The sequence below is a fragment of the Callorhinus ursinus genome, unplaced genomic scaffold (genome assembly GCF_003265705.2).
Source record: "Callorhinus ursinus isolate GAN/ISIS: 27379988/994484 unplaced genomic scaffold, GSC_fseal_2.0 scaffold3, whole genome shotgun sequence".
In the NCBI taxonomy this organism is placed as follows: Eukaryota; Metazoa; Chordata; class Mammalia; order Carnivora; family Otariidae; genus Callorhinus; species Callorhinus ursinus.
The window spans coordinates 65642661-65664618 of record NW_027397065.1 but is presented as its reverse complement, the minus strand read 5'-3'; the positions used below and the strand labels follow the sequence as shown (position 1 = coordinate 65664618).

General features: G+C 38.5%; 1 long non-coding RNA gene and 1 other non-coding gene across 2 annotated transcripts; one reads left to right on the top strand and one right to left on the bottom strand.

The window, feature by feature from the left end:
* Positions 1-13153: 13153 nt before the first annotated feature.
* On the top strand, positions 13154-13256 carry LOC112820470 (U6 spliceosomal RNA). Its single transcript, XR_003207142.1, has one exon. It is a non-coding gene; the product is annotated as a U6 spliceosomal RNA (small nuclear RNA).
* A 6792-nt stretch (positions 13257-20048) lies between these two features.
* On the bottom strand, positions 20049-21498 carry LOC141371474 (uncharacterized). Its single transcript, XR_012376446.1, has 3 exons — positions 21385-21498; positions 20862-21008; positions 20049-20474 (listed from the first exon to the last, which is right to left on the bottom strand). It is a non-coding gene; the product is annotated as an uncharacterized lncRNA (long non-coding RNA).
* Between the last annotated feature and the right edge of the window lie 460 nt (positions 21499-21958).

Genomic DNA, 21958 nt, shown 5'->3' with positions numbered 1-21958 from the left:
ACTCTGGAATAACTGGCAGATATTTATTGGCAGCCACTTGCTAGGCCTCAGGAATACGTTGAAAATCTCAGGATGCTTTGGTGATCCTTTTGGACTGGAAGCCCACCTACAATCACCCGATTCTTCCTGGTCAGTAACATGGCCAGAGACTCCATCTGGTTCTCTCAGTCTAGGGGGAGATACATCTTTCATGCACAGCCTTCACCTGCTTCCTGTGATCCTCCAGGTACGTTTGCGTCCGCTGTGGGGGCCACAAATGCATGCAACTCCTATTTATTTCCCGAACCGCTGGGGGACATGAGATCTTCAGTGACAGAATATTTCCCTATGACTTTTGCAAGGCAAAGGATTACTCCATTTTCTTGGAGTTGTTCTAGTCAGACAGTTTTAATAGCTGATGAAAAAGATAGCACTCTAGGCAAAGTCCAGACTGTCTGCTCTTGGAAGGTGGGGACCTCGCTTTTCCTCCTGTGGCTCCCAGTCAGCTGTGGGCTGCTCAGCTCCCCTGTGCTCATGGCTTCTGGTGGGTGACAGTTTGGTTGTCTGCTCTGTGGTGCAGGGCACAGAGGCTACTATCCCTAAACCACCAGCAGTCACTGTGCCTCCAAGACCCTGCTCCGTGACTGAATGCTTTGGGCGTGGGTTTGAGTCCTTGCTATTCATATGGCTTTCCTAAACTTCAGTTGTCTCACTGTAAAGAGGATGCTGTAATATATGCCTCAAAAAATAATAATAATGGTGGTTATTAATCACCAGTAAAAGAAATAATAATGGTGATAGCATATCTAAAATGTCTGACAAATACCAGAAAGTCTAGAAACAAATCCTTTCTGCCCCTTCCTCTTTTTTTACCACCTTCCTCAAATATTTCATCTCTTCTGCCCATGGGCTTCTTCATCTTAGCCTACAACGTGCTCACATGTTCCTTGACCCTGGTGACCCTTTTGGTGCTTTACCATGTTCTAATAACTTTTATTAATTTAATTCGCTCCTTTCTGCACCTGTCAAACTTAGTGGGAAAGAATGAACTACACTCCTCAGCTTCCCTGACTCACTACACTTTCCTCTGCCTTTAATTGGTGATTTCTCAACCTTGACCGCACACCACTACCATCATCTGAGGAGTGTTTCAAAGCTACTGTGTGTGTCTGGGTGTCACTTGAAGAGCTTCTAATTCAGGAGGTTTAGGGTGAAGCTCTAATTCTCTGTTTCTCCAGAGATGCACAGGCAGAGTGGAACACCCCTACCCCCATTTGCACCCGGGCTTGCAACCCTGCTGCTCATCCTCTGCTTTCTGGGTGGCGTCATCCTGACCTCTCTGCAGTGCACTGCCTCCCTCCCTTCCTCCTCCAGACGCTGTCATTCCTTGGTTCTCAGCCCCTGCCCTCCCCAGACCCTTTCTGTCCGTGACTTCTCTGGGTTGCCTTTTGCCATGTCTCTCTTCTTTCTCCTCCTTCGTGCCTGGGAACAGTTTTGCCTTTGGATCTTCATCTTTCTTCTTTGAGGACTATATTCCTTTCTCAAAAATTAAAAAAAAGAAAAGAAAAAGAAAAATGCTAAAAATACCAAGAGTGAAAAAAAAAACACATCACAGCACTGTTGAAAAAAATCTTTATCTATAAAGTCAGATATAACCTTCCCAAATCACACACCCCCCTCCTTTCCTCTGACCTTATGTCTTGAGGTGACCGCGGTGAACAGATTGGGGGCATACCTATCTTTTTCCTACCTGTATATCATCATGTCTCCATATGCACATGCAAATATTTTTTAAACTAAAAATGTAACACTTTCTGTGACTTGTCTTTTTTAAGTTTAGTGGAATTATATATTCTAGGTTACTAGCTACAGACTTAACTCATTCTTTTTAATGGCTGTGTAGTTTGTAATTTATTCTACCATCCTTCCATTGTTAGATCTTTGGTAATTTCAGCTTTTTATTATAAGAAGTGCTGCCATGATTATCTTTGCATGTACTTTAGGATAGACATTTAGAAATGGCATTGTTGGGTCAGAGGGAATGAGAACTGAACTTTTGATAGATCACTGCCAAGTTGCTCTCCAAAAATTGTTATAGAAGAAAATCCTAGAAGTGAGATTACTGAATCATAAGGTAGGTAAATAGTCCCCAAATATTTAGCAATATACATTCTTAGTAATATATACTTCTACCAAGGATGTTTTGTCACATTCTTGCCGCCACTGGGTTTTATCAGTCTGATTTTTGCCAGTCTAGTAAGCAAAATATGGTGTCTTATTGTTCTAATTCAGTCTCCTGACTTCTTGGGAGGTTGAGTCCATATGTTTATTATTTGAATTCTTTTTTTATGCTGTGGCTGCTCAATCCTATGCCTAGTATGCTTGTCTTTTTAAAAATTAATCTTTGAGGTCTCTATCACTATTACACATATTAACACCTAGTGAAATCTATTGTAAACATTTCTCTGTCCTATTTCCCTTGATTTTGTTTATGGACTATTTCACTGCACATAAGTTTTGAGTTTTCATCTTGTCAAATCTGTCTTTTATATTCCAGAACATAAGGCTCTGGGTTTCCTCTATTGCTTCTTTGCTTCTAATACTGTTAGTTTTTTAACAATAGATTTTTAATTATCCTAGGAATTTTAAAAAATATTACAAACATTGTATTTATCACATTTTATATTATATTTATAAATATTATAAATATATTATAAATATGACATATATTAACTTTTGTGACCAAGCAATATGTTAACATATTACTATATTAAATACTATATGTAAATTCCACACATTAAATGTAATTTTTACTTGTAAATATTATATATATTAATTTTCTTCTGAATGCATAGTGAATTATCCCATTACCCTTTATTGAAAAATCCATGATTTCTCCAATGATTTCTAATGTCAATGTCATACATTACATTTACATATATATTTATATCTATTCTGGGCACTACCACATTCTGTTTGCATGCCAATAATGCACAATTTTGCTAACTGTATTATAAAAATTGTGTATTATAATACCTCTTAGTGCAAGTCTTTCCTTTTAAAATTTTCTTGATAAATGTGATATTATTTTTTTCATAAAATTTTAGGATCAATTTGTTCAAATTATTTTTTTAAATTTGTTTAAATTAGAAAAAATTTCTTTGGCATTACATTGCATTTATTTATTAATTTGAAAAAAAATTATAGCATTGAAGTGTTAATTCTTCCACCCAGGAAATATGTTTCTGTGTTTATTCAGGTCTTTTAAAAATATTCTTCAATTCTTTCTTTAATCTTATAATGTCCTTTTTACTCTTATTGCACAATAATTTACTGAATTATACCATCTTATGAACATTTCGGTTGTTCCTAAACTCTCACTGTTATAAGTAATACTACAATGGACTTGTCTGTGGAAAGAAATTTTGCCTTTGGGGAAAGAAATTTAGCCTAAAATCCCAGTGAGACATAATTAAGTCAAAGGGCATGCACATTTTTATGGTCCTTGAGATATAAAAGCTTATCTTTTCTGATGGCTTCAACTGTTAATGTTCCCTCTGTCACAATCTCCATCCAATCAGGCACAAATATCTTTCTATCCCTTTCCACGGTCAATGCTCCAGGTCATTCCTTCATCATTTCTCACTTCTTCCCCTTCCAGAGCCCCCCCGCCCCCCGCTGGATGGCCTCACTCTCCCCAGCCTTGCCTGTGTGAAACTCAAATGCTCCCATGCTGAATCTGATTAGATCACTCCCTGAATTAAAATTCTTTAATGGTACGTTCTTCCCACAGATTAAAGTTACAATGTCTTTGCTCCTCCTGATCTTACTGGTTTGGGGAATAGTAGCTCAATCAATATTTACAGTGTGTTTGAATCCATCTTCCCTTCTTGGCATGTTATTGCCCCCAGTCCTTACCTACTCAAAACTGTATCCATTCCTGATCTTCATATTCAAAGTCACTTTCTTCTGAAAGCTTTCCCTGAAAGCTCCAACTCTGAAGGCAGTTGTTTCTGTCTGCTTGCTTCTATCAAGTAGGTTTGTAATATACTCCTCTGTTCTACCTCTAAGGATCATTGGGAGGCTGATATGAGCTGACAGGTGTGAGTACATTTGGTAACTTATAAACCATGTGTAAATATAAGGCACTACTATTATTAGATAATGTTTCCTTCCTTCCAAGGAAACCCTCATTAGTGGATAAGCAGTTAGGCTAAGTACAATGAGCCTTTATGAACATGGGAATGGGAATATTTTTCTCCATGTGGAAGATGCTAAGAGAGCTGGTCTGTTGAGTGATGAGGATCCATGTCTCCTAACCTCCGAGAGGGAAACTGGGCCTGCTGAATAAAATGAAGTGGTTGTTAGACTCTGCAAAAGTGCATGGATTTCTTTAGGCTACTGTGTGTGTGTTTTGCTACCCAAAGTGTGGTCCTTAGACGAGCTGCATCGGCATCACCTGGGAGCTTATTAGAAAGGCAGGGTCTCAGACCCCACCCTTAGCTTCTGAATCTGACTTTGTATTTTGACAAGATCTGCTTCAGGGCTAGAGTTCATAAAGCCCAAGTGTCAGTAAAATGAGTGTTCCTCCTGAAGTGCCCAACTGGTACCAGGGGAAAAGTTGACTTTGACTGATACGGTTTTTCCGTCTCTATCTTGTATGTGATTTGGGGAAGGGATGGAGGGAAATGTAAGGACAGCCGGATGGTACAAATTTCACTTCCCAGATTGTAAAACTGAGAAATCATATGTTTGGGAACATCCTGTCAGAAAAATTTCCAACTACGTTTCTGATACATGATGAATATTGGTTTATTTTATTGTATGTTAAATTGTAGTAGGAACACTTAACATGAGATCTACCCTCTTAACAAAATTTTAAGTGTTCTATATACAATATTATTAACTATAGACCCAATGTTGTACAGCGGCTCTCTTAGAACTTATTCATTTTGCAGAACTGAAACTTCACGCCCCTTGAACAATGACTTCCCATTTTCTCCTCCCTCCAGTCCCTAGAAACTACCATTTTACTCTCCGCTTCTATGAGTTTCACTATTTTATTTTATTTTTTTAGAGATTTATTTATTTGAGAGAGAGAGAGAATGCGCGTGCATGCGGGTGTATGCACGGACACACACACACACGTGTGCACATGCATGCACAAGAGGGAAGAGGGAGAGGGAGAGGGAGAATCTCAAGCAAATTCCCCACAGATCACGGAACCCAATGCGGGGCTGGATCCCAGGACCCTGAGATCATGACCTGAGCCAAAATCAAGAGTGAGACGCTTAACTTACTGAGCCACCCAGGCATCCCTAGGAGTTTGACTATTTTGGATGCCAAATGTAAGTAGAATCATGCAGTATTTGTCTTTCTGTGGCTGGCTTATGTCCCTTAGCAGCATGTCCTTCAGGCTCATCCATGTTCTCTCATATGGCAGGATTTCCTTTTTTAAAGGCTGACTAGTATCCCACTGCATGTACGTACCACCTTTTCTTTATCCATTCATTTGTCCATGGACACTTACGTTGTTTCACTGTCTTGGCTATTGTGACCAATGCTGCAGTGAACACGAGAGAACACATAATCTCTTCGAGATCCTGATATAAATTTTGGGGATATATACCCAAAGTAGGATTGCTGGATCATATGTTAGTTCTATTTCCAATTTTTGAGGAACCTTCATACTATTTTCCATAAGCAGCTACCCTGTTTTGCTTTCCTATCAACAGCACACAAGGGTTCTCTTGTGTAGTCCCTTGTGATCCTTTTTACTTCTCTCCTGTCAGGTGTAATTTTTCCCCTTTCATTTATAATATTATTTGTTTGATCTTTCTCTTTTTTTCCTTAGTCCAGCTAAAGGTTTGTCTGTTTTATCTTTTTAAAAAACAACTTGATTTTGTTGATTTTTTTTCTGTTTTTCTGTTCTCTATTTCATTGACTTCTTCTCTAATCTCTATTATTTATTCTTTCTGTTAACTTTGGGCTTAGTTTTCTTCTTTTTTTTTTTCCTAGTTCCTTGAGGCTTAAGGTTGGGTTTTGTTTTTAGATCTTTCTTTTTTAATGCAGGTGTTTATCACTATAAATTTTCCTCCTAGTTCTCCTTTCCCTACATCCCATTGTCTGTTATACTTTTGTTTTCATTTGTCTCAAGTAATTTTCTGGTTTCCCTTTTGATATCTTCTTTGACTCAATGGTTGTTCAAGAGTGTGTTATTTAATTTTCACATATTTGTGAATTTTCTAGTTTTTCTTCTGTTATTGATTTCTAGTTTCATTCCATTGTGTTTTTGAAAAGATACTTGGTATGATTTCAATATTCTTAAAATTGAAATTAAGATTAGTTTTGTGACCTAACATGTGCTCTTTCTTGGAGAATGTTCCATGTGTGATTGAAGAAAAGGTATATTTTACTGCTGTTGAGTGGAATGTTCTGTATATTTCTGTTAGGTTCATTTGGTCTATAGTGTTGTCTAGTCCTCTGTTTCTTTATTGCTCTTCTGTCTGGATATTCTATCCATTATTGAAAGTGGGTTATTGAAGTCTTTTATTATTATTATGTTACTGTCTATTTCTCCCTTCAAATCTGTCAATGTTTGCTTTATTTATTTGGGTGGTCTGTTGTCAGGTGAATATATATTTATAATTGTTATATCTTCTTGATGAATTGATCCTTTTGTCATTACATAATGTCCTTCTTTGCCTCTAGTGACAGTTTTTTGCTTAAAGTCTATTTTGTCTGATACAAGTTTGGCCATCTCTGCTCTTTTTTTTTCACCATTTTTATGGAATATCTTTATTATCTCTTCATTTTTAGACTGTTTTTCCTTAAATCTAAAGTGAATCTGTTGTAGATAGCATATTGTTGGTTCTCTCTTTCTCTTTTTAAATTAATTCAGCCATTTTTTTGATTGGGGAGTTTAATCCATTTATGTTAAAGTAATTATTGATATGAAAGGATTTACTATTGACATTTTGCTAATTGTTTTTGTCTGTCTTGTAGTTCTTTTGTTCCTTGTTTTTTCTCTTGCTTTTTCCTTTTGTATTTTGTTGATTTTTTGATGGTAATATGCTTGATTTCTTTCTCTTTGTTTATCTTTTATAGGTATTTTTTTGCAGTTACTATGAGACTTACATAAAACATTTTATTATTTTTTTATTTTTTTAAAGATTTTATTTATTTATTTGAGAGAGAGAGAATGAGAGATAGAGAGCACGAGAGGGAAGAGGGTCAGAGGGAGAAGCTGACTGCCCGCTGAGCAGGGAGCCCGATGTGGGACTCGATCCTGGGACTCCAGGATCATGACCTGAGCCGAAGGCAGTCGCTTAACCAACTGAGCCACCCAGGCGCCCCTTACATAAAACATTTTAGAGTAATGAGTATTTTAAGCAGAAAACAACGTTACTTCTATAGTATATAAAAACTCTACACTTTGACCTCTCCCCCATATGCTTTATTGTGACAATTTACATCTTTTTATATTGTGTATCCATTATCAAATATTTGTGGTTATAGTTATTCTTAATACTAATCTCTAAACTTTTATATTAAAATAAAAAATGTTTTACATGCTGCCATTACAGTATTACAGTATTGTGTATTGATCTGTATATTTACTTTTACCAGTGAGTTGTATACTCTCATATGCTTTCTTATTGCTGTTTAGTGTCCTTTCATTTAAACTTGAGGAACTCACTTTAACACTGTGCAAATTGCTAACCATAATTTAATTCAATTTAATTTAATTTAATTATTGAGGTGAACATAAAATCAACTATTCTAAAGTGTACAATACAGTGTCATTTATTATATTCACAATGTTGTGCAACTATTACCTATATCTAGTTCTAAAACATTTCTCTCACCTCCAGGAAGGACCCATGTACACCCAGTAAGCACCCATCCCTCTCCTTCCAGTCCTTGGTAACCAATCTGCTTTCTGTTTCTGTGGATTTACTTATTCTGTTTATTTCATATTAATCGAATCATACAATAGGTACATTTTGTGTCTGGTTTTTTTCACATAGCACAATCTTTTCTTTTTTTTTTTTTTTTTAGGTTTATCCATGTATCATAATTTCATTCCTTTTTATGACTGAATAATATACAACATTTTGTTTATCCATTCATCCATTGATGGACATTTGAATGGTGTTCAACTTTTGGTTATTGTGAATAAATTGCTTAACTTTTTGCCCCCACTTTCCTCATCTGTAAAGTGGGGATAATAATTCCTTACTCTCGGGGTCATTGTGAAGACTGGAACTAATACAGATCCTATGTCTGGCTCACTAAGCAAAAGCTATTGGAATCATTTTTGAGTGTGGGGATCAGAGAGAAAGAACTATTAAAATAAGCCTTTGGTTGGTTTGCAGACAAGATGAACATTCCTATTTTTTTTTTTTAAAGATTTTATTTATTTATTTGAGAGAGAGAATGAGAGAGAGAGAGAGAGAGCGGTGAGGGTCTGAGGGAGAAGCAGACTCACTGCTGAGCAGGGAGCCCGATGCAGGACTCGATCCCGGGACTCCAGGATCATGACCTGAGCCGAAGGCAGTCGCTTAACCAACTGAGCCACCCAGGCGCCCCGAACATTCTTATTTTTTAAACCCCTAAAAATTTAATCAGTTCCTCTCATCTTGCCCCGTCTTCCTGTCGATATTTGGGTTACAAACTTCATTTTTCAGGTCTCCTTACTGTTGAAATTATTCATCTTTTTGTTATTGTCTTTACCTATCTGCTTTCTTTTTTTCCTCCTAATTTTGTTCATTTTTTTTCATTCATTAATTCTTTCATTCATCCACCAACAATTACCAGTTTCAGTTTTAGTTGCTGGATTATAGCAGGAAAAAAAGTTAGACTCAGTCTGAGATGTCTTCCATGGTATTATATGCTGGAGTTGGGGGGGAGGAGAGACTAAAAACAAGCAAACCATATGTCAGGGAGTGGTATATGCTAAGAAGTAAAACAAAGTAGAGAAATGGGATAGAGTTTTAATTAAGTCAGAGAGTCAAGATGAGCCTCTCTGATAATATAAGTTCAGCAGAGTTCTGAATGAGGAGACGGCAGTGCCTTTCTGAATTAAGTCTTCTGGGTTGTGAGGGAAGAAGGAAGACGCTGGGGCATTGAGCAACATGGCATGGGCTGAGTTTCACATTGAGTAGACCACCCTGCCTGCTGCCATGCTATTGACAATTGTCATCTCTGTCTCCTTCTTTGGTTCCTTTCTCTGAGATTTTGTTTCATGAGCTCTTTCTGAGAGTTCACTTTCTTGATGAACTCTTTCAGATTCAGCTTTATAAGCTGAGGCCCTCCCTTTCTCCTTACTCCACCTCTCAGCTCTTTGGGGAAGAAGGAAAACACCACACAAAAGAAGCTTTCACCATTGAATTTTCACCATCTCAACAGCTTTAGGTGACAAGAATCTGTGGCTGGAGGCCACAGCTTCCTTCCTGGTTAGAAGTGAAGACTTCCCTGATCTTTGTCTTCACTGGGCCCTAAGGTGTGAGAATTAGGGAGAATCTTAGAAGTCTTTTCTAGAGCAAGACTACCTTTTTGTCTTTGCCAATGTACATTTTTCCTGACTAAATTCAGAAATAGGGAAGGTTATTTTTGGTAACAGAAGCGAAAGATCAACTGATATCCAGTTCTTCTGGGGATTCGGATTTGGGAATTCTATACCCAGTTCTCGCTCCCCTGAGCCCCCTTACTTTCTCCCAAGGGCATGCCATCCACACTCAGGATAATGTGACATGGTGAAAAGACCATTGGACTAGGAGCTGGAAGGTCTGAATCTTAGTCTGGACTCATACTAACTAACCACGAGTTCGTTAGTGGATAGGTGTGTTAAAATAAAAAACAAACAGATCCTTGCCTTGAAAATTCCCTGAGTAGACAAAACCAGTTAAGTCATACAAACAAAACTTAACAGCTTATTTTTTCAAGACTAACTTGACCTGGGTCATTTTTTGCTTGTGCCTCTAAAAATCATAAGCAAAACTTAAACTGTTTCTCAAGGTTGACATAAGGTAACCATTGACCAATTCCTCATTATTTAAGAAAATTCCAATATTATAACCAATCACTGTGAAGAATAAAATCACTGTTTTCTCATGATAGAAGCTGCTTTATAACAATGTACCCTTGAGCCTCTTTCCATGTTTTGGTTTGAGTGCTCCTGGTTTGCAAATTGTCTTTTTGGTGATTGCACAATTAACTTTTACTAAGTACACTTCAGTGATTCATTGGTTTTACTTCTGTTATTTCTGAACTTTTGACAGGTGGTAGAACAGAATGAATGAATAATATGAGCTCTAGAGTCAAACTAGGTAAGTTTGAGTGTCTGGCTCCACAACTTATTGGTTATATGTAATTAGGCAAATTATTTTGGCTGTAGGCTTCTTGGGGATGGAGTATTATTATGTTTCATATTGTCCTCATCTATAAAATAGGAATAATAATTGTACTTACTTCCCAAGACTGCATGAATATTAAATGAGATAATTGAACTAAAAGCATTTAGAACAGCATTGGGTGTGCAGTAAGCTTTATGGTTAGTATAATAGCTGACAAGTCAATCATCTAAGTTATGTTCAAGTGCTTGCAATCATATGTGGAATGTCTTATAGACCTGATGATGTTTGGCAGAGGAAAAACAAGGCAAGCAGGTTGGTTTTATTCAATCATAAAAGGATTGTCACATGAAAGAGATACTTCTGATTTGCTTAGAAAGTTCTTTAGACTTTAATTCAAAATAATGGAGAACTTTTAATATAATCAGTGGGGCATGAGAATTGGAATGACCATTTTGCAAAGCAGTGAGGTGGAAGTCACTGAAAGAGTTTAAGCAAAGATGGGTTGTCTGTTTGGATTAGCATAAAAGGGATTCCCTTCTCTAAAATGTGACTGTAAAAAAGTCAGAGGAGTTCTTTTTCTCCATAACAAGGCAAAAGTTATTTCTCAACCCCCTTTATTCTCTTACTGTTCTTTCGGTCCCTCCTCTTCCTAAAGGGAATGAATGGGTGTTTATCAAACAGTATGATGGTGTCAGTTGTGGTCAAGGCTGGTAGAGCCATTTTTTAGATGAGAAAACTGATGCCAAAAGACAACGGCACTGTGCCATAAGCAGCCAAGGTGAAGGTCCAGGTCAGCTAATGACTGGAAATGCACCCCTAAAGCCTTGCAGTAAGACTTAATTAATAATGGGAGACCATGCAAGTCAATATAGAAAGCTTACTTTATTCTTTATTTTTAGAAAGCTTACTTAAAACAACAACAACAACAACAACAACAACATATATGAGTGTTCTGAAATGTTCTGAAATGTTCACACACAACCCCTGACATTTCTGTCAGCTTCTTTGCCTGTCTGCTATGACCACATTTCCTGACTTTAAATAACATGGTATACTTTTGAATCAGGTTTCCAGATGTACAATCCTTAATCGGTAATATATGGTCAGAAAACAAAACGGTGAGGTTAACAGTGTCTACTTAGATATGCCTCTTATATCTCAGACCTCTCCCATGAATCTCCTGTCTTTTCCTGCTGTCATACCACTGGTAGCCTTAGTCAGTTAGGGCAGCTCTAACAGAATAGCGTAGATATCATGGGTGGCTTAAACAGCAATTTATTTCTCCTGGTTCCAGAAGCTGGGTGTCTGAGATCGAGATGTCACCACGGTCGGGTTCTGGTGAGAGCTCTCCTCCTCATTCGTAGACAGATGCCTTCTTGCTATATTCCTACATGGTTGAGAGAGGACTGGTTCCCTTCATCTCTTCCTAAGGGCACTAATCTCATCAAGGGGATCCATTCTCATGACTTCACTTCTTTTATAAGATTTTATTTATTTATTTGACAGAGAGAGACACAGCGAGAGAAGGAACACAAGCAGGGGGAGTGGGAGAGGGAGAAGCGGCCTTCCCACCGAGCAGGGATCCCGATGCAGGGCTCGATCCCAGGACCCTGGGGTCATGACCTGAGCTGAAGGCAGAAGCTTAATGACTGAGCCACCCAAGCGCCCCTCTCATGACTTCATTTAAACCTCCTTACCTCCCAAAGGAAGGCCCATCTCCAAATACCATCACATTGCAAATTAGGGCTTTATGAATTTGGGGTGATACAAACATTTAGTCCATTTAGACCAGTACTGGTCTCCTTACTCTTGCTTCTGGACCTTTACACTTGCAGTTCCCCTTGTCTGAAACATCTTCTCTCTTCCATATCCACATATCTTTCTCCCCTCCTGCCTTCAGACCTTTCCTCAAATAGCACTGATTTCTTATCAGTGAGGCCTTCCCAGATCTCCCCATTTAAAATTATCCCCTATGGACCTCCCTAACTTCTTTTCCTATTTAATTTTTTATTATAACATGTGTCATCTTCTTTCACAGTTTGAGTTACCCTAAGATTTCAAGTATAAGTGGTTTCTTGGGAGATGCTCCAAAGTTACCCCACTTAAGTGGAGAAGAAGCTGGGGCATTTTTACACCAATTTCCATTAGTCATTGGCTGTAGGCTTCTTGGGGATGGAGTATTAATTCTGCTTTTCCTTAAGGTGGGCAAATAAGCCTTCTGTGACTTTGGAAAAAGTCTCAAAGCAAATACATGCAGATCTTGGCCCCTGGAATAGGAAGAAGCACACCAAAGTGATGATATGATATAATATTCAGGGTTATGGATATGGCACCAATAATAACTGCTACACCATCTGACATACCATATAGTTTATAGGGATATTTCATATATATCACATATTATAACGTGTGTGTGTGTGTTCCCACTTTCAGAATGTAAGCTCTATGTGGGCAAGAATTCTTTTCTGTTTGGTTCTCTGCTGGACTTAGAACAATACCTGGCAACCTGGCACATGCTAGTGTTGAATAAATACTTATTGAATGAATTAATGACCTAGATCAGAGATTTTAAACTGTGTGCTGTGACCCACTTAGCAGGTCATGGAATTAATTTAACGACCACCAACAATAAAAAGAGAAAAGAAGTATATTGCAGGTAGTAAAGGTAAATATTGTTTTATTAAAATATTGCACTTCAATACAGTGATTTAATGTACATATTATAATTATTAAATTAAAGGAAGATATATAAATTAAATTTATGTTGGGTCCTCTAATAAAATGTACTTTTCACTCAGAGTGGTCGTTTTTGACAATTACTGATCAATTTATCACTCTGGAATTGGAATGATACCGAGAAGATTAGCATGGCCCCTGCGCAAGGATGACATGCAAATTCATGAGGGGTCCCATACTTGTAGAACGCATTTGAACTTAAATGACCATCAACTTAAATCAGACAGCCATATATACATATGTGTGTGTGTGTATATATAGCACACACACACACACACACACACACACATATATGAACCTCATGATAACCACAAACCAAACACCTATAATAGAAACACAAAAAACATAACAAACATAACATTGAAGAAAACCATCAAACCACAAGAAAAGAGACTGAGAGAAGAAGGAACAGAGAACCACAAAAACAACCAAAAAACAATGAACACAATGGCAATAAATATATACCTAGCAAAAATTACTTTATATATAAATGAACTAAGTGCTGCAATCAAAAGACATAGAGTGGCTGCATGGATAAAAAGAAACCCAGGCCCAACTCTGTGCTGCCTATAACAGACTCACTTCAGATCTAAAAATACACATAGACTGAGAGTAAAGGGATGGAAAAGAATATTCCATGCAAATGGAAACAAAAAGAAAGCCAGAGTAGCAATACTCATATCAAATAATATCAGACTTTAAAACAAAGACTGTAACAAGACAAAGAAGGATATTACATAATGATAAAGGGGTCAATCCAAGAAGAGGATGTAACATTCATACATATTTATGCACCCAAACTAGGAGCACTGAAATGTATAAAGCAAATATTAACAGACATAAAGAGAGAAGTGGACAGTAATACACTAATAGTAGGGGACTAAAAAACCCCACTTACACCAATGGATAGATCATTCAGACACAGAATTAGTAAGGAAACGTTGGCCTTAAATGACACATTAGACTAGATGAACTTAATATATACAGAATATTTCATCCAAAAACTGCAGAACACATTCTTTTCGAATGCACATGAAACATTTTCCAGGATAGACCACATGTTAGACCACAAAACAAGTCTTAATAAAGAAGATTAAAATTAGATCAAGCATCTTCTTTGGCTGCAATGGTATGAAACTAGAAATCAATTACAAGATGAAAACTGGAAAAAACACAAACATGTGGAACCTAAAACAACATGCTTCTAAACACACAACGAAGCATTCAAAGAGGAAGTCAATGAAGAAATCAAGGAGGAAAACAAAAAATACCTTGAGACAAATTGAAAATGGGAACATAATTTTCTAAAATCTATGGGACACAGCAAAAACAGTTCTAAGAGGAAAGGTCAAAGTTCTCAAGAAACAAGGAAAGGCTCAAATAATATAACTTTACTCCCAAAGAAACCAAACAAAAACCAAAAATAAACAAACCCAAAGTTAGTAGAAGGAAGAAAACAATAAAGATCATAGCAGAAATAAATGAAATAAAGACTAAAAAAATAGAAAAGGTTAATGAAACTTAAAGTGGTTCTTTGAAAAGATAAAAAGAAAATCATGAACCTCTAGCCAGACTCATCAAGAAAAGAAAGCAAAAGAACACAAATAAAATAAAAAGTGAAAGAGAAGTTACAACTGATACCACAGGGGAAAAAATCATAAAAGATTACTATGAACAATTATACATGAACAAATTGCAAACCTAAAAGAAATGGATAAATTCCTAGAAACACACAACTTGCCAAGACTGAATCACAAGGAAATAGGAAATCTGCAAAGACTGATAACAAGCAATGAAATTGAATCGGTACTTTAAAAGCTTCTCAAAAACCAAAAGTCCAGGACCAGAGAGTATTATAGATGAATTCTACCACACATTTAAAGAAGAGTTAGTACCTGTCCTTCTCAAATTATTTTAAAAAAACTGAAGAGGAGGGAGCACTTCTAAACTTATTTCATGAGACCAGCTTTATCCTGATACCAAAACCAGACACACCACAAAAAAAGAAAATTACCGGTCAATATCCCTGCTGAATTTAGATGCAAAAATCCTCAACCAAATATTAGCAAACTGAATTTAGTAATATGTTAAAAGGATCACACAGCATGATCAAGTGGGCTTTACTCCAGGGATGCAAGAGTGATTCAACATCTGCAAATTAATCAACATGATACACCACAAAAATAAAATGAGGAATAAAAATCGTATGATTATCTAAATAGAGCAGAAAAAGCATGTGACAAAATTTAGCATCCACTTATGATAAAAACTCTCAACAAAGTGGGTATAGAAGGAATATACCTCAACATAATAAAGGTCACATATGACAGACTCAACTAATATCATCCTCAGTGGTAAAAAGCTGAAAGCTTTTCCTCTGAGATCAGGAACAAGATGAGGATTCCCACTCTCACCACTTTTATTCAACAAAGTATGGACATCTTAGTCACAACAATTAGGCAAGAAAAAGAATTAAAAGGCATTAAAATTGGAAAGGAAGAAGTAAAATTATCAGTATTTGCAGATGACATGATACCTATATGTAGAAAACCCTAAAGACTCCGTGAAAAAGCTATTAGAACTAATAAATGAACTCAGTGAAGTAACAGGATACAAGATTAACATAGAAAAATTCTTTGTGGGGGTGCCTGGGTGGCTCAGTCGTTAAGCGTCTGCCTTCGGCTCAGGTCATGATCCTGGGGTCCTGGGATCAAGTCCCGCATTGGGCTCCCTGCTCTGTGGGAAGCCTGCTTCTCCCTCTCCCACTCCCCTTGCTTGTGTTCTCTCTCTTGCTGTGTTTCTCTCTGTCAAATAAATAAATAAAATCTAAAAAAAAGAAAGAAAGAAATTCATCGTGCTGCCACACACTAATAATGAGCTATCAGAAAGTGAAATTAAGAAAACAATCCCATTTATAATTGCATCAAGTTAAAAAATGGGCAGAAGACATGAATAGACATTTTTCCAAAGAAGACATCCAGATGGCTAACAGACAAATGAAAAGGTGTTCAACATCACTCATCATCAGGGAAATACAAATAAAAACCACAATGAGATATCACCTCACTCACACCTGTCAGAATGGCTAAAATTAACAAGACAGGAAACAACAGATGTCGGTGAGGATGCACAGAAAGGGGAAGCCTCTTACACTATTGATGGGAATGCAAACTGGTGCAGCCACTCTGGAAAACAGTATGGAGTTTCCTCAAAAAGTTAAAAATAGAACTACTTTACAATCCATCAATTGCACTACTAGGTATTTACCCAGAGGATACAAAAATACAGACTCAAAGGGATACATGCACCCTGATGTTTACAGCAGCATTAACAACAATAGCCAAATTATGGAAACAGCCCAAGTGTCCATTGACTGAGGAATGCATAAAGAATTTGTAGTATACATACATGCATAAATATAGTGGAATATTACTCAGCCATGAAAAAGAATGAAATCTTGCCGTTTGCAACCATGTGGATAAAGCTAGAGAGTATTATGCTAAATGAAATAAGTCAGAGAAAGACAAATACCATATGATTTCACTCATATGTGGAATTTAAGAAACAAAACAGATGAACAATGGGGGAGTGGAAGAGAGAGAGGGAAACCATAAAACAGACTCTTAACTCTAGAGAACAAACTGAGGGTTGCTGGAGGGGAGGTTGGTAGGGGGATGGGATAGGTGGGTGATGGGTATTAAGGAGGGCACTTGTTGTGTTGAGCCCTGGGTGTTGGATGTGAATAATGATGAATCCCTGAATCCTACCCTGAAACTAATATTACACTGTATGTTACCTAACTGCAACTTAAATAAAAATTGGAAGAAAAAAAAGGATAAAATACTTAGGACTGAATTTTACCAAGGAGGTGAAAGACCTGTACTCTGAAAACTGTGACATTGATGAAAGAAATTGAAGACAAATTCTTAAATTAGTAAATGGAAATAAGTGAAAATAAATGAAAAGATATACTATCCTAATGGATTAGAAGAATTAAGATTGTTAAAATGTCCATATTACTCAAAGCCATCTGTAGATTCAATGCAATCCCAATTAAATCCCTATTGAAAAAAAAAAAAAAAACCAAAGGTGTTTTTCACAGAGCTAGAACAAGGAGTGCCAAAATTTGTAGGAATCACAAAAAACTCCGAAAGTCAAAGTAATCTTGAGAAAGAACAATGCTGGAGGTTTTATGCTCCCTGATTTCAAACTATATTACAAAGCTGTAGTAATCAAAACAGTATGGTACTGGTATGGAAATAGACAATGGAATAGAATGGAGATTGTAGAAATAAACCCACTCATATATAATCAGTTAATCTATGATAAAGATGGCAAGAATATGCAATGGGGGAAAAGACAATCTTTTCAATAAATGGTGTTGGGAAAACTGGACAGCTACATGCAAAAGAATGAAACTAGACCACTTTTTTACACTACATACAAAAATAAATTCAAAATGGATTAAAGATGTGAATGTAAGACCAGGGACCATAAAATTTCTAGAAGATAACATAATTATCTATGACATTACTCTAAGCATTATTTATTTATTTATTTATTTATTTATTTTGGCCCAATCTTCTCAGTTAAGGGTAACAAAAGCTAAAATAAAGAAATGGACTTACATCAAACTAAAAAGCTTTTGCACGGTGAAGAAAACCACCAACAAAATGAAAAGGAAACATATTGAATGGGAGAAGATGTTTGCAAATCACACATCCAATAAGAGGTTAAGATCTAAAATATATAAAGAACTTACACAACTTTATATATAAAAAAACAAACAACCTGATTATAAAATGGGCAGAGGACCTGAATAGAAGACATACAGATGGCCACAGGCCAATGAAAAGATGCTCAATATCATTGATCATCAGGGAAATGCAAATCAAAACCACAATGAGATACCACCTCCTACCCATCAGACTGGCTAACATCAAAAAGACAAATGACAAATGTTGGAGAGGATATGGAGAAAAGGGGCCCCTCATACACTGTTGGTAGGAGTGTAAGTTGGTGCAGCTACTATGGAAAACAGTATGGAGTTTCCTCAAAAAATTAAAAATGGAACTACCATTCAATCCAACAATTCCACTTCTGGGTATCTACCCAAAGAAAACAAAAACACCAATTCAAAGAAATATATTCACTTCTATGTTTATTGCAGCATTATTTACAGTAGCCAAGATGTGGAAGCAACCCCAAGTGTCCACTGATAGATGAAAGGATAAAGAAGCTGTGGTGTATACATATCATGGAATATTACTCAGCCACAAAAAAGAATGAAATCTTGCCATTTGTGACAACAGGAATGGACCTAGAGAGTATTATGCTAAATGAAATAAGTCAGAGGGAGAGAGAAAGATACCATATGACTTTACTTATATGTGGAATCTAAAAAAACAAAACAAAACAAAACAGAAACAGATTCATAGCATAGGAAACAAAACTGTTGGTTTCCAGAGAGGAGAGAGAACGAGGGAACAGGAAAATAGAGGAAGGCAGTTAGAAGTACAAACTCCCACTTATGAAATAAATATGTCATGGGGCTGTAATGTACAACACAGGGAATATAGACAGTGATATTGTCATAACTTCGTATGGTGACAGATAGGAACTACATTCCTCATGGGGATCATTTCAAAATATACAAAAATACCAAATCACGATGACGTACACCTGATGCTAGTGGGATATTGTTCGCAATTCGACTTCAATAAGAAAACAGTTCCAACCCACTAGGAAAGCTAAAATAAAAGACAGACGATCACAAGTGTTGATGAGGATGTGGAGAAATTGGAACCCTGTTCAGCACTGCCATCGGGAATGTAAAATGGTGTGGCCAAAGACAGCCTGGCAGTTTCTCAAAGTGCTCAGTGTGGACTGACTATATGACCTAGCAGTTCCACTCCCGGCTGTATACCTGAGACAAATGAAAACATATGTTCACACAAAAACTTTTACAGGAATGTTGATAGAGACCCTATTTATAATAGCCCCAAAGTGGAAATAATCCAAATGTCCATCAACAGACGAATCGATAAACCAAGTGTGATACAGCCACACAGCGGCATTGTTATTTGGCCATATAAAGGAATGAGGTATGGATACATGCTATAACACGGATGAACTTCGAAAACATTATGCTAAGTGAAAGGGGCCAAACAAAAAAGGACATACGATTCCATTTATATGAAGTGCCCAGAGTAGGCAAATCCATAGAGGCAGAAAGTAAATTAGTGGTTGCCAGTGGCCGAGGGGAGCGGGGGGATACCATTGACCACTAAATGGTACAGTTTCTTTTTGGGTTGATGAAAATGTTCTAAAATTAGACAGTGGTGATGGTTGCACAACCCTGTGGATATACTAGAAAGCACTGAACTGTATGCTTTTTAAAGGGGTACATTTTACGGTGTGTGAATTTTATCCCAGTGAAGCTATTATAACAAGAAAAACCTTTATTCCCCCCTAATTTTAGAAACTAAGGGATCAAGGGCCAGAGAATTGAGGGATTCTCCAAGGTCACAAAACTGGGCCCAGGCCAAGCAGGCCCATGACATCATAGCACCCCTGTGAGTCTAGCTACTGTTAGATGTTGGCAATTTAGTTTATGGGACAGAAGCCTCTAGCTCTCCCTCTGGGCCAAAGAAAATCTGATCCTTTGTAAACATCTAAAAAGCCAAGTTGCAAACTGTAAGGATTTGGGGTTGTGTGGGTGATGGAGAGACAGGCAGGGCTCCCAAGTGGCCTCAGTAACAGCACCTACCTTCGAGAAGACCTGCTCTCTGTGCATCAGGAGGGGCTTGCTTTGCCACATGCATCTCAGTGGGAAACAGCCTCCCTAGGCTTGCCTGGCCTGCAAGCTACCTTCAGCGCGGTCCTAAAAACATGTCGACACTAGGGGGTCCAGTTCAAAGAGATTTTCCTAAAATGTTTATTCTCATTTAATTCCTTTTATTTTTTCCAGCTTGGAAGCAAAACCTTTCTCCGAATCTGCCCCTTTTCTCGCTTAGTGTTTACTCTCTTCTTCTCTTGTGCTTCCTACATGTAAAGAGGTAAGCGTAGGACATTTTCCCGGCTTCAGAGCTTCAGGACTGTGCTTGAAGAGAAAGTGACTCCAAGTACTGTCCACTAGAAGGTGTTTGCTGATTTCTTTCATTACTTGCAGTTCTTTGCTAGTCCGAAGTAAGGGCTGCAGATAATGGTGGTACCCAGCTGTGCTTGGCTCACCGCTGCCTGCCGGGCTTTAACCTCAAGTCACAGAGAAGTGAACAAACAGAACACCACTAGAGTGGTGTTTGCTGGGAATTTTGTGAAACACATTCCCAGTCGCCACCGTAGGCACCTTGGACCTCCATTCAATTGCATCTCAAGGTGGGGTGTGGCTCTGGGTAGGGTCTGTTGAAACAAAACAAAACAAAAAACAAAAACACCACTAGTTTGCAGGGACCAGAAGAGTCAGGAAAATACACTCCCCAAATACTGTTTTCTTCCAGATCTTGTAAACATATTAATTTCAATGTTCACGAGTAGGAAGAAGAGACAGAGAGAGGGAAGGGCGGTGGGAAGGGAGAGAGGACCCAAGGGAATGGAAGGGAAGGGAGGAGGGGAGAATGGAGGGCAGGGGAGGGCAGAGAGGGACGGAGAGGAGAACAGAAGGAACAGGTGTATGTTTTGTCCTACTGAACTGCGGGCCTGCTCTCTTGCTCCCTGGCAATTGGCCTTTTTCAGGCTGGGAGCACAGATCCCCTCTGCTGTGGGCAGGGACTCCTGGCCCCTGCTTACTTTTATTAGAGCCATCCATCCATCCAGACAGAGTCCGCTCTCCTCAGTCCTGAATGTCCTTGGGGTGGGGTCCAGGGCTGGTAGGAGCAGAGATAAGAAGATCTTGTTGCCCCACTCTGAATAAATCATCAGCTTGCGGGCTGTTAGCTAGAAAGTGGGGGCAGACAAAATCTAGGAAGTTATCATTTGATCTGTTCCTTCTCTCTCTCTAATTTTAAAGGAAAGGACACTCTCTCTCTGTGCACACACGGCGCATCAAACAAGCTGCTTCCTTTGGGGGTGAGGAAAGGCCCCACGGTGGCTGAGAGAGGCTGAGCCGCGCAGCTGGGACATGGCGTGGCAGGCCGGGTGCCGGCTCCAGCATCCCCTGCCCTAACGGCCAAGGTCAGCGGCTTCCCCCAGCCCTTCCATGCCCTCTCCCACACCGGTGCGGCCCCTTTGTTGGCTGGAATCGTGAAGCTAACTCTTGCTCCGTGTGAGAGGAACGGGGAGAGCAGAGGCTATGGTCTACCTCGGGACTTACAATTAGAGAAAGCCATAAGCTGGGCAGGCGTCAGGGTCGCTTCTCCTTGCCCTCGCCACTCTGTCTCCTGCTGTCTAGTAATTCCAGGGTAGGACAGGCAATTCACAGAAATCCTATGTGCCAGGGCTCTGTGCGTGGGCAGGGGATGGCTGCCGAGGCAAACAGCACACTCGCTCCACGGGAAGGCAAACACTGCCGCTTGTTGCTCACACGAGGAAGCGGACCTTAGCACTGTCCTCGAAGATTCGTGGCACCCACCCGTCTTCACCTGTACTGGGGAGAAAGTGATGTGTTTTTCTGTAGTTGTGCTCCTTGCCCTCTATCGTTCAGCGTTCAACGGGAAGTTGATCAATGATCTCAGGCCAAGTGGAAATTATTCCTTTGCTTGAGTCAGGTGGCTTATTGTCTTCCTGAATTAAAAAGACCACAGGACCTTGAACGTCATGGGATTTTACACTTACTAGAAGTGAGGTTGTTCTCAAAATTGTCTTGATGTTTGCTCCTCTGATAAAGACCTTTCTTAAAAGGAGGCTACCGGGGCGCCTGGGTGGCTCAGTCATTAAGGATCTGCCTT